Source organism: Pteropus alecto, unplaced genomic scaffold (genome assembly GCF_000325575.1).
Source record: "Pteropus alecto unplaced genomic scaffold, ASM32557v1 scaffold134, whole genome shotgun sequence".
NCBI classification, from domain to species: Eukaryota; Metazoa; Chordata; class Mammalia; order Chiroptera; family Pteropodidae; genus Pteropus; species Pteropus alecto.
This window is the reverse complement of record NW_006436283.1, coordinates 8784413-8797556: the sequence shown is the minus strand read 5'-3', so window position 1 is coordinate 8797556 and position 13144 is coordinate 8784413.

Below are 13144 nucleotides of genomic sequence, written 5' to 3'. Positions count from 1 at the left end.
GGCTCTGAGGAACATATCTCAAAATCACCCCGCTGTTTTTCTCCACCGGCTTCTGTCCGTCCTTATTATTTGGAGTAATAACTCCCTGGCACTACTCATTGGATCTGTCTGGGCTGAGCTTGCACCTGTGGCCAGAGCCTCAGGCAGAAAGAGCTGCAGATGGCTGAAGCAGGAAGCCATTGATGTGTGTGAAACTGCTCACTGCAGGTGACCTCTGTGGCCAGCTGAAGGATGTGGACATGGCACTGCCATTTTGAAAGTTAGACAAGGGAGCCCGTACCCAGTGTGGTCAAGAACAGGGATTCAAGGAATCTTTTAGCATATTTTAGCACCTCGATGTTTTTAGGTGCATGTCTGGTTGTGTAATGCAAATTATTTTAGTGTAGGAGGAGGCAAGGGACAGTGAGAAAACTGTGATAAGGATCCAAGTACAAAGTACAGAGAGGCTAAAATGAACACTGGTATTGTGCAGGCAGATGAAGAACAAAAGCAAGACATCATTTATACTTCTTTTTCTCCTGCTATTAGGTGTTGTTCCATGGTAAGAATATTACCAGGATAAAGCTCATAAATATAGCATAGAGCATCGAAAGACAAGGAGGAGGAAAAAAATATGATATAATGCCACATAAATGTAAAAATGTGTCACTTACATGTAGTTTAGAGACACACATGTGAGTAACATGGGTACTAAAAACACAAAGAAATGCAATGCATGGGAATAATAAATACCAGATTCAGAGAGTGGCGAACTTCTGGAGACCAGCAGGAAATGTCATTGGAAAGAGATTCCGTGGAGTGTCAGCTGTGTTGGTTGTTGTTCCTTTATTTCTTAAACTGGATTGTGGGTACATCGGTGCTCATTATACAATTATTTATACCTTTTGGTATTTTTGAACTAATGCAAAATATATTTAAAAACATAGGACTAGATGGCTTAGGGAATAAATAGAATAAGAATAAGCTGGTTTCATGTCTTCTTTTTGTTGCTGTTTACAATATGATAAAAATATTTTTTGACACACACATGTGTACACATGTAATAATAAGGAAACTGTTCTAATGTGTTACATTTCACTCACCATCTATGCTGAGGCCCTGATAAGTAACATTTTAATTAACTGGCAAACCGTAATGTCCATTTGTAAAGGATGATTTATAGAAGTTGCTCCATTATAAGACAGAAATCACTGAGTTAGAGGGATAAGTGATTAAATGGAGTAATTTTTACAAAAGAACAGCACTAAGCTTGGATGTAGAGCTGTGATTAAATAGTGTGAAGAGGTTCTTATCATTGGGGGCGTGGGGACTGTGAGGCTTCTTTCAGGTATGTTTTCTAGGAATAACAGCGGAGTCTGCTTCCTGGTCTTGCTGGGTACGTAGAGCTTTGGTCTTCAGATGGCTCTTTACACAAGAGTGCGTGATGGGTTGACACCAACGTATGCCATCTACAAGAGAAACGATATCGGTCTCTTTTCTGCTATTTGTGGCTGCTTTTGACCATAGCTTCTCTTGCTTTTAGGGACTGTTAGTGACGTCAAAGCAAAAAGCCTAAGTTAAGGGACAATTGGAAAATAACCCAGAGAACATACTGGGTTTTTGACTTGCAACTAAATCATTCAGTTTAATGGTAGGAGTGAGAGACCCTCCAAGAACAAAAGTTTTTTTCGAATCATTTTAAGAGTACCCATGTTTTCGCTGAGTGTTCGTGAGTGCTGAAAACAGCAGTGCAGTTTCACAAGGAGAAAGCCCTGACTGTAGCTTTTTATAAAATGAAAATCAAACCATTTTTTTTTCTCTCCAAAATTTTATGTGGTAGCTCCCAAGGGCAGTATTATTTGCCATATCCTTGGACTTTGAATTTTATTATAATTTTTATGGGAAGAGGGACTGTATTTAATAAAACTTGACTAAGACGACGTTTTTCTCCAGCAGCCAAATAAAACTGAACTTCAGGACATTTGCAGAAAAGATACGTCCTAAGTTTCTGGTAAGCTTGTCACAAGGAAAGTGAGAAAGACTCGGGACTTTTAAGCACAACCTGAAGATTCAGGGATATTTTATTTCTTCTCTCTTAGTTTTGACTTTGCCTTGCTCTTTGAGAATGGAGATGTAATGTCAAATAATCTGGCTCTGGTTTTCTCAGTGACACAGGAGGAATGAGATAGCTGTGGTTATTTATTTTTCATAATCAGAAAGAGAGTTCCCAAGTTTTCCGCTGTACAGGGAGTTCTCGACCTCTCGTAACTGGAGTCTTGGATTCAGGACGATCTTGTGTGAGGGAGGGTCGGGGAGACAGTGGGTGGGGACATTTCTCTTCCCCTACAGTTACCCTGAGAAGATTAAGTCTGCTAGTCATTGAAACTTTACTACTAATGACTTTAATTGGATTATTATATTGCTTTTATCTTTACAGAATTGTATTGAACTGTTAGTCTTGTCTTGAGGCATTTTACTAGGCGTTTTGGGGGCGGGGAATGGGCATGAATAAGGCGAGAGAAACCTGGGAGAATGGAGTACTTGGGGTGGGTACTTTGGACAGCTACAGACAACAAGCAGAAAGACCGGGATACCGAGTTTGGAAATGTGGAGTGTGTGTGTGTGTGTGTGTGTGTGTGCGCGCGCGTGCGTGCGTGCGTGTGCACGCGAGCATGTTTGGTCCTGGAGGGTGAGTACATTTTGTCATTTGGCACCTGGAGCAATGGATGCTAAACATCCTACAGTTGCAGGGGACGGACTACACAAAGAACTGTCGTGCCCCAAGTATATATGTGCTGCTGCCGAGGAACTGGCCAAAGGGACAAACTGACCTGAGAAACCCACACTTCTGTGCTTGGCAGTTTTGCAGAGTCCTTACGGCAGCAGTAGAGTCATTGACTAATTTATTTAGTGCTACCATCCTTGGTATTTTCCTAGCCTGTTGTTGCCTGCACTCGAGTCCAGAAATCAATGAGTCAATTGAGAGCTGAGTCAAAGCAAAAACAGACTATTAATTTGTCTGAAGTATCATAAATTACACCCAAAGCAGCAGATCTGCGTATTGTAAAACTTGAAAAAAAAGTCCCTAGTGTGTTTGCAAGCAAGACATTAAAAGCCTAGGAATTGTCTACCGTACTTTCTTTTCTTCTCCACTAACCAGTTGCATGCTGTTTTCTTTTAGGCATCATTGAAAAGGGGTGTTTTAAGTTTTGTTTTAATGTTATCAATGCTGGAAATATCTAAGGAGACTGATAAATCATTAGCACGCTATGGATTAGGCACTTTTGCAGTGGAATCAAGACATTAAGTTAAACTGTATGTAAGTGATAATGCACCTATAAATAGCATCTCTAGTACCTGTAGTTAATGAAGTGGTTTGAATCATTCATTTCAAAATATTAACAGGATGGGCCCAGAGCAGCCAGCAGATGTTTTCAATTCTGGGCAGACACACCTTTGCTGAGCCTGGCTGTCGAATGGACGGCCTTTGCTGCCTTTGTTAGCTTTAGCACTGCTTAGTGATTTGTGTTAGGCGATTAAGCATGAAAGGAAAGCAATGTGATCTTTTTTTCAGGGAAAGAATAGATAAAATGTCCCTGTGTAAATACCAGAAGGGCGTTATGACTTTTAAAAGTTGGCTCAAGCAAGTTTCACTTAACAATGCCTGGGAGGCCCCTTTGAGTGGAATAAATCATGGGTAATGATATACTAATTTCTTTCAAACACACTGTAGAAAAGCAATGTCTGCGTGTAAAAGTGAGATTTGATATCCAGGAAGCTAGAATTGCTACTTTTTGAGGAGAGTCTGTGCATGTAAACTAAAGAGAATTTCTAATAGTCCTTGCTAAAGGCAAACAGATAATTTGACAAACAGCCCTGGAAACAAGCAAGACCAGGGAATGAAACAGTTTTGGCTTTTGATTTTACAGATCAGTTCCAGTAGAAGGAGCTGATGTTTAAAATATTCCACGCATTTTCCTAATATTCGGTTTTTAATTGTTCGATAAATATATTGGAGTGGGTGTAATAGCCGAAAGGAATAAAGCAAAAACAAAAACAAACAAAAAAGCATCTCCCTTCGATACTCCGCAAACAGCCCATCAAACGAAAACACATTGCAAAACAGGAGGGATGTTTCTAACTGCTTGAGCCTGTATTGAGGCTATTTGGTGAAGACATGGAACGTGGTTAGTTCTCGTTGTTAATCTACGAGGAAAGTCAAAGGTAAATGAAGAACAGTAGCAAAATATTCAAACTGTCTAGTAGCAACACAGAAGGTCTGGTTTCTGAGAGAGAGGCTGAAAACAGGCTGTCTAGGACATCTGAGCATCAGGCTAAAGCAGCACTGTGTAGCTGTGCATCTTTATTGGTCTTGATTTCTCTGACAGCAGAGTGCTCTACCAGCACAGATTATCTTTTTCACACAAGAAAAAACACGTATTTATACCGGCACCCATTCTTTCACAACGTTAGGGTTACCAAATAGGTGGGTGTTATTTGAAGGTCAAATTTGAGATCTCCCGAAGCAGGGAAGTAAATTTACAGAGTCTGTGTCTACGCCGACTCAGATTCTTCCTGGATATAAGTCAACGGAAAAGGCTATAAAGGCGTGAGATGAATTTCCCATGGTCAAGTGGGGCCTGAGAGTGTTGTGAAAAGTTGCCAGCAGCTCGGGCTTTTCTTTACGCAGCAGGGTGAAGACTAAGCTGATCAACTTCAGCTTCATATTACTGGGGAATTAATCAGCCTGCTGGATTATAATGATCTCTCAAGGGAATTGTGATATGAACCCCTTTGATAGATGTCCAATTACTTTGGATTGCATGAAGTTTATGACTTTCTCAGGAAATTAGGTGTGACCCTTATTTTGCCGAAGTTAATTGCCCTTGCAATCTTGGTATTGCAAAGCCTACACCCCGTAGGAATTTGATTGAAATTTCTAGGCCCAGAGCCGTTGCACCAATTGTGATTTTGTGTGAAGCGATTAGAGTGACAGAAAGGTTAGAGAGAAAATGAACTAGAAATGCGATATGTGGCTTAATAGATTTAAGTGTAGATTTGGAAGAGAGATGCCAACTACAGGCTCTGGCTCATTCTCAGTTTCAAAGGGATTTAGAATTATATGAAATTCCTTCCAACTCTAAGGGTTTACTATTCTGTGATAATAATGACTAAGGAGAAAGTAAAAGACCAGTGGCAGAAGGAAGTTCGTGAGGTTGGCCTGGGTTGGTGAGTGGAGCGGCCAGGTCGGGTGTTAGTAGATCAAATCTCGCCTTCTAAATATCTCTCCCAGTTCATCAGTCTAGCGGTGTGTGCAAGCGTGTGTCTGTGCAGCACAGTTTCCTAGTTGCAGTGTCCCTTTGGACCCACTCTAGTTGGGCCCATTTTTGTGTGGCAAAATAGCACTAGAGGAGGCCTCACAGTAAGGACTTTGGGTCCTGGAGAGAGGCTGCCAAGATTCAAAGTCAGCTTTACCTCTTGATAGACTCAAGGAAATGTCTTACCCTTTCTGTGCCTTGGTTTCCTCATGTGTAAATGGGAATTATCAAGCGCCCAACTGTGGACTCCTGTCAAGAAGTTCCTTTTATTTGGTTAACTGCCTGCTACACGAGGGCAGGGATTTCTGTGTGTTTTATTTAGTGTGGCATCCCCAGTGCCCACATACTGCCCAGCACGTAGAAGATGCTCGATGTTTGTTGAATGGGTGAATGTAGTGTTTGAACGATACCTGGAGCAGAGTAAGCCTTTAGTTAATGTCACTTGTTGGCATAATGTTTCTTTGAAGTGGATATTCTGTTTGCTTGCCTTCATACTTTCAATGCCCTGCACAATGCTAGCACATGGATGCTGTGGGAGGCAGAATAGTGTCCCCTCCCCGAAAGATGTTCATGTCCTAGTCCTTGAACCTATGACTATGTTAGGTAACATGACAAAGGAGAATTAAAGTTGCAGAAAGAATTAAGATTTCTAATCAGTCAACCTTAAAATAGGAAGATTATGTTAGATTATCTGGGCAGGTCCAAACTAATCCTAAGGATCCTTAAAAGTAGAAGAGGGAGGGAGGCAGAGCGAGCCAGAGAAAGATATGCGACATTGGAGGCAAGGTCAGAGAGATGCCACATTGCTGGCCTTGAGGATGGAGTATGGGGACCACGAGGCAATCAATGGGAGCAACAACAGAAAATTGATAAAATACTCACTATTTGGTGAATTACATCTGAATGGGTCACTTTTTTTGTTCCCATGATCAATTAGACTTTATTTTTCTCTCATATAAATGCTATATGTTTAATGTAAAGAAATCTAGCATATATAAACATTTAATAAATAAAGGTCATGTGGACTCCTACTTACTACCCGATGACCACCACTTTGAGCATCTAGGTGCTCATCCTTTCATGAATCTTTTTATGCATGTGCACATACACATCCATGCAGGTGTGTGTGCAAACATACAGACACATGCATGTGGGATTATACCAAACATGGCACTTCCTCATGCTTCTCAATGACAGCACCCCTCATTCCCACTCTGCCTACCCACCCCAACTAGGAAGCCGTGGTAGCACCCTAATGGTGTTCTCAGTATATTTTTTCCTGTATTCAGGTGATCTTAGTTAGGCACCACACCATCCCAATCTAGGCTATTTTTCGTGACTGTGTTATAAAAATGGGATTTGACATTCTTTTGCAGTATTGTTTTTCTTACTCACTGATACCTCAGGATAATCCTCCAAGTCATTTTCTATGCCTGCCCAAATATTCTGAGACATGGCTGTAAACCAGTTTATCCAGCTATGTTGATGGGTATTCCCTGTGTTTCCAGTTGCTGGCTGCTGCAGACAGTGCTGCAGTTCCTAAAGCTAGTATTCCATGCACAAAGGGAAAACATGCCTAATTTGTAGAGACTGTTTTCAAGGAATGCCTCTTTATGATGATACGAATTCCCAAGAAGAGCTGAATTCTCCTCAGAGATTAGTATGTGGTGGCTGGAATTAAGTGGAGGAGACAATGAAGTTAGGATTAAGCTGGCAAATACTTTTTCTCTATAACTTAAACAGAAAATCTTCCACTTAGTACACTTGATCCTCCCCACCAACTTTCTTGGAAGATTGTGGCATTTATTTACACTGCTTTCCCTCCCAAGAAAATCCAACATAGTAATAGTAGAAGGTCCACGAAGTAAATACTGTTAGATCATTGTTCACTTTTGTTGATTCTGTTAACATTCGGGTGAATCAGGTGATTCAGCCCCACGTTGGATGAAAAAGACAATTAATTAAAAATTGTTAAGAAGGTCATTACTATGAAGATTTTCATTGATTCCCACCATAACTTTGTTTCATTAGTTCTTCGTAGGCATCTGCAACTTCAAACTGATTTGGTAAGAGAGTTCTTGTTGATGCTGTTTCTTAAGTACAGCCACTCAGAGACCAATTTTCAGGATCTGAATCAAAGGAACATTTTTCTGCAATCTGCATAAACCTGCTTGGCACACACTCTTGTTTATGGAAAATCCAAATGTCCATTTGTATTCTTCTGAAAGGGGTGGGAGTTGGGAGGCCACACAGGAGATTAAGACTCTAGCTTCCCACTCAGCAAGCTGGATTCTTAAAGTCCTATCTGATTTCACGAAGTAGGCAGAAGTTTGAACTCAGTCTAGACTCGGGCTGACATGTAGACAAAAGGAAAGGATCTGCTCCGGTGAAGGTCAGTAGTGGATGCTACCTGCAGGGTGTCCGGGATGGAGGAAGTTAATCGGGTCATGGTGAAGAAAACTGGTCTTTCAGATCTGCTCTTTCCTGATCATTTTATATGCACTAGCGTACTCATTTCCCACAATTGCAAGAGGTAGCTGTTACTATGAAAACTAGTATGAAATAAGCTAGGAGAGCAATTTGCCTGGTGTTACACAGTTAAGAAGTGGCAGAGTCAAAATAAATGTATCATTTATAAAAATACATTTAAGAAAGCTTTCATTATGGAAAATGTTATACATATAGAGGAGTTAAGAGCCCATTATAACTTACTTTCCTGAACACGTCACTGAGCTGCACAACTTATCAGCTTGTAGCCAATCCTGTTCCTTTCTACCACCCTTACTCTAGCCCCTGGCTCAGTTGGGTATGTAGTTCCAGAAGACAACTATTTATTAAAAATATAATCACAACACTACATTATGCCAAAATTAAAATAATAATTCCTGAATACCATCAAGTGTCTAGTCAGTATTTGAATTTTTTCTGGTTGTGGGCTAGGATTTTAACACAGGGCTGCACTAAAAGTGTGAAGTTCAAGAGTATGATAAGGTCGGTGGGTATAGTGGGTTCACTCTGGAGAACTTGCCATGCATCATCTTTTTGTTATCAGTTCTTTAAATGGAAATCTCAAATACAAGCTGTAGCTTCCAAGGACCCTCCAACAAGCAAGCGACTGTTACACTTCTGCATTCAATGTGCTTCATAGATATAAAAAGTAAGGAAAATGAGGAGAAGGTATAGTTCAAGCCCTCACTTCTGTTCCTTCAACCAATTATGGGTATTTGGGAGAAGGGGAGGGTAGTGATATACAGAGGAAAACAGAGGAGGGATGGCGAATCTTTCCCCCATAGAGATAAGGCAGACATTTTCATTCTGAGGCAGGAAATAATATTTTTCATAATCACTTTGTTCTTATCAACATGAAGCTAAGAAATAATTATGTAAAGAAAGAAGACAAGGTTTTGTTGCCGTTTCTAGTGAAGGATTTCAGCTAAAGCATTAGATCAATAGCCTTTGATTTCTAAACTTAGGTGAAAGTCCAGTTTTGCTCTTTGGTTCTCTTTTCCTACATTCCTGGAATTCATGAGCCCGGAACTTTCTGGAGCTTGGGCCAGAGGTCTGGACATGACTTTTCAATTAATGCAAATCACAGTCTTCAGTTCTCTTGATGTTAGCATGTGACATGGCTGGAGGCCTTTATTTTGCTTAGAGCAGTGACCAAGCAAGTGAATGCATGCTCTTGAATATTTGACAGATGTGACAGGCGTGAGTGGCTGGAGCTGCATCTGGCTACGCTTAGCTTTCTAACCTAGGTGCTTTCTCCATGGACAACATGCACTTTGCCCCATTAGACTGAGGTTTGTTGGGTCAGGTCAGGAATGCAGCTGTGCTTTTAGCTTTCAGACAGGGAAATGCAGTCACGGACAGAGCCGGCTATATAATTTGCAGGGCCTAGTCCAAAATAAAAATGTGGGGTTCCTTGTTCAAAAATTATTAAGCATTTCAAGATGGTAACAGCAGTGCCCTTTTAAACAAGGGGACCTGTGTGACTGCACAGGTAGCCTGCACGTGAAGCTGAACTCGCTCATGCAGCACAGAGCACACGGTTGGAAGTGGACACGTTAATCTTCGTGGTGCTTTTACGATGGAGAAAAGTAAGAGAGCATGCTAGTCTAACTCAGCTTGGTGCGGAGCTTGCAGGAGATGAGCAAAGCGCCACAGGCCAAACTGTATAAGGTGACAATAGTGAGAAAATGCCTCAAGTCTCCTGATAACTGTTTGAGCTATACTGATATGGATGGTCCCTAATCTATGTAGGTTAGAGAGAAAAGATCAGAGGTTACCTGGTGGTAAATTAAAGCCCAGGTAAAAGGTGAGTTCAAATGCAAGAGCGAAGCAAAAGCCTTGAGGGAGAGGACTGGTCTGACAGGAATGAAAAAGCCCTTTCTTTTCATCCACTTCCCTCTCCTGCTTCCAGCTCCTTTACAAGTTTCCCTTAGAGAAGAATGTCCGCAGCCAAACAACAAAAGACCTAAAGCGGATTTTTCAGTCTGTGAGCTGCCCTTGAACGGTCCAGGGGCTTGAACTTCACAGGAAAACATTTAGGCACTTCCTCCATGTTTGTGCATCTGGAAAGGAAGGCCCTCTCTTCAAGTGTCGAGTGACATCTTCGAGCTTATTTCTTTCCAGTAAAAGTGGAAAATATCAACTAAGGTTTCAAAGGAAAGGAAATGTAATGTATTTTCTCATCAAATTTGGCATTATCTATTTAGCAGGCGGGCCTTTAATCTTCAGCACAGTATTTTTCCATTGTATAATTCGGAGTTTGCCTTAAATCTGTCTTGCTCTTTTAACTTGGGCTTTCTGAAACACGAATGTGATTTGCACAACTTATCTTCTTTTCTCATTTGTTTCCTCGATACTTTCGATTATCTCTTGCCAGGGTTTTTCTAGAGAAGTTCACAGTTTTGCCTCTGCAAATATTGAATGTAACACAGATAAAGCTCCTTTGTTAGTGTGAATCTATTAATGACCTTGATAAGAAGAACTTTCCGTGTCCAGCATCCTGGGAGGACTAAAATGATTTGGGGCCTGTTGATACGAACACAGAAATGAGAAAGTGCAATAATAGGCTTTTTTAAAAGTCTGTTTAATTTTTAAATGAGAAGGAAAACCAGTAACTTCTTTTCCCATACTTGAGGACTATAGAGAAATACCTTGCTACCCTTTTTCCCACTACGGACTGGAAAGTAGAGATATGAGATTGATCTGTAGCGGTTGAACTTTAAAATTAGTATGTTATTATGTAGATCAATCACCACAGAGATGTGTGAAGACAAGGAGAAGGAAAGACTTGTTAGCTTAGAAGACTAAACCACAACCTGACGAAAGGTATTAGAAAAATGTATGCCAGTTGGATATGTGAGCAAAGCAAACAGTAAATTCACAGAGGTAAATATTGGCAGTGTCCTCTTAAATGCGCCAAGGGAGATGACGCTTTGGTAGATGGACTTTAAGTGCTCTTGACTCACTGGTAAGTCCATCCCCACTGATGAGATGGCTTCGTTATGATATCTTAGACTGATTTCATGACACAGTCAGACCACGTATTAGCGATTCTTGTTAATATTCTGTGCTCACCAATCAGCCTGATGAATATGCTTGGGAAACTTTGCTGGTCAGCTTTGAACAAGGAGCACTCATATCTTCATTCACAAGTGTTCAATTAAATTTCTCAGACATGTCATTTTTCAGTGTTAATTAAGCTGAAATTCTGGGCTTACACATAAGATGGGTGGTTAGACGCATTTAGTCAGCCCTGAGAGAAGGACCTGCACCAGGAGCGCTGGCTTCAGGCTCTGGGACAATCACAGATGGCACACTGCTCTCTGAGTATCTTCTTGACCAGTCTTAGGGCTCTAAGCACTTTGGGAATAGTTTGGGTGTTTAGCAGTGTCCTCTTCCACCTCTTAGTCCTTGTATCTATATATTTTGTTTATTCCTGATCCCTAATTTAGATCTTGTCATACAACAGGACTCCAAAAGACACAACTGGAAGAGTGACACAGGCCCCAGGCTTTTCATGTTGTATACAATTAACTCATTGTTCATATAAATTTGTCTAGAAAATGCCATGTACTCATCATAACTTTTGAGGTCATTCTCTTAATAAATTTTACCTTTCTCTATATCTCCTCGATGTGGCCTTTACTTGTCTCAGGTAGATATCTCCTGGTTGGTCACATTCTCAAATCTCCTTTAGCTTCACAAACTAGATTTTGATTTGTGTCTTTTGCCCATGTCTTCTGACAGCTGATCTCAATTATGTGTCTATATTTTTAGCTTGTCTGCACCTGTCTCAACAATGACTCCATCTCCAATGGCCACATGCATTGACTCCAAGTCTGCCATCCTTGGCCTCCATCTGTGGTCCAGTTCTCTCCCCAGCATTGGTCCAGTCTCTCCAAACTTTACAAAGCTTTCAGAGCTAGATGGAACTTCTTGGTACTTTCACCCCTTATTCTTTGGGGTCCAACCAAAGAACAGAAAGACGAATTTAGAGAAACAAGTGAAATGAAGGAATTTGAGCAGAAACATGATTTTAAAAATCCAGTAAACCCAGACAGGGGAGTATTCAGTTTTAGGTGGCAGTTGGGCAGACCTGAGCAGGGTCCCGAGGGTCTGCAGATGGCAGAGACTTTCAGAAGAAGTGGAAGGAACGAAGAGGTGTCATGGCTTTGGGGAGGGAAAGTGTCATGTGGTAATCCTTCACTCAGTCACGATGAAGCCCTGGGTTCCCAGTGGAAAATCACTATGCACCAAGGTGGGAGTGACCTATGTCTGGAGCAGGGTGTAGATAAGCCACCTGGGGCTTGGGCATGAGTTACCGGAGCAGGAAGCCTCACCCACACACCTGTTTTCCATCCTCAGCATGTGGCGGCTACATGGTAACGTTACCCCCTGCTTTGGAAAATACAGGTTGGTTTGCAGCATATTTTCTTGGCATCAGATTAGGAGCCTGGGAGTTAATTTCAATTCCTATGAATTCTCTGGGGTTACATGGGTAACAGTGAGTCTTTCTATTCTTAGGAAAGTTCATATTTTCTGAAACTGGAAAATGGACCTATAAAAATGTAGGACTTTGATTCCCCACCCCCCAAAAAAAATCTTAAAAAAATTTTCATGCACATTCTATACTCCATCCCCATCTCTGCTCCTCATGTATCCATTTTACTTCATCTTTAGCTAAATTAAATCTTGCCATTATTAACTTTCTGTCAGTTGGAATCCCATAATGATAGTACTACCTATGTATTTTGTTCAACAGCAAACATATTTTCATAAATGACACATATTTAATGAAAAAAAATGTCACCTTTAAGAAGGTAAAGCTAGTTGACAAATGTTTCTTTAAGTGAAGCTAATTGCGTGGAATATTTTATGACATTTCCATGGAAAATGTTACAGGACATCTCTAGAGGATTTCAGGGGAACTTTTATAGCCGTTTCCTGCTCCATCAGCATTTTACGGAATCCTGCAGAGAGCAGGGGTGCTTTCTGCCGCAGCTGGTTACTCGTGGGCATCCGTTTCTGTTGGGTCATGGCGGAGCCTGAAGCATGAACACGTTTGTGCAGACCGTCCTAAGACAGTGTTGAGAGGCACCGACCACGCCTATCCACGGGTTCTGGGACGAGCTTGAGAAGAGATACTGTTGGGTTAGGTGCAGCAGGGAGAACTGGGCCTGAGATTCACTGAACGCAGCTCACTGAAGTGCTGTCTGCCTCGTTACCATCATCCTCAAGGGAAAGACCTTTGTGAAAATTCTCACGTCTGGTACAGACTGGCTGTTATAACCCTTTTATTTTATTGAGAGATTTTAAATGTCACTAAGTGACAAAAAGTT